Source organism: Oryzias melastigma, linkage group LG11 (genome assembly GCF_002922805.2).
Source record: "Oryzias melastigma strain HK-1 linkage group LG11, ASM292280v2, whole genome shotgun sequence".
Lineage (NCBI taxonomy): Eukaryota > Metazoa > Chordata > Actinopteri > Beloniformes > Adrianichthyidae > Oryzias > Oryzias melastigma.
The window spans coordinates 4,221,031-4,221,351 of NC_050522.1; the positions used below are offsets into that span (position 1 = coordinate 4,221,031).

Genomic DNA, 321 nt, shown 5'->3' on the forward strand with positions numbered 1-321 from the left:
AGGTCAGAATCAGAGCCTGACATCAGACTTAAACTATGCTGACGTCTGCTGCCTCATCACCATCTGCAACAGATCCAACCCTCTCAGCCAATCAGAACAGGCGACTCGCTCCTGCCACTCAGCGTTACACAATGATGCCCCGCCCACCCACAACGTAACCTCCAGCAGCTCTGAAATAATCCTGACATTCTGCACACTCAGGGATAAAGTCTGTTAAATTTAACATGCTAATCCATGACAACCGGCTGCACGGTGGTACAGTGGTTAGCGCTCTTGCCTCACAGCGAGAAGGCAACGGTTCGACTCCCGGCTGGGACCTTT

The 321-nt window shown here is 52.0% G+C and overlaps 1 protein-coding gene across 1 annotated transcript in view; it reads right to left on the reverse strand.

The window, feature by feature from the left end:
• Positions 1–321, reverse strand: part of LOC112161168 (hippocalcin-like protein 1) — a 39,073-nt gene that overhangs the window by 4,436 nt on the left and 34,316 nt on the right. The window lies entirely within an intron of this gene.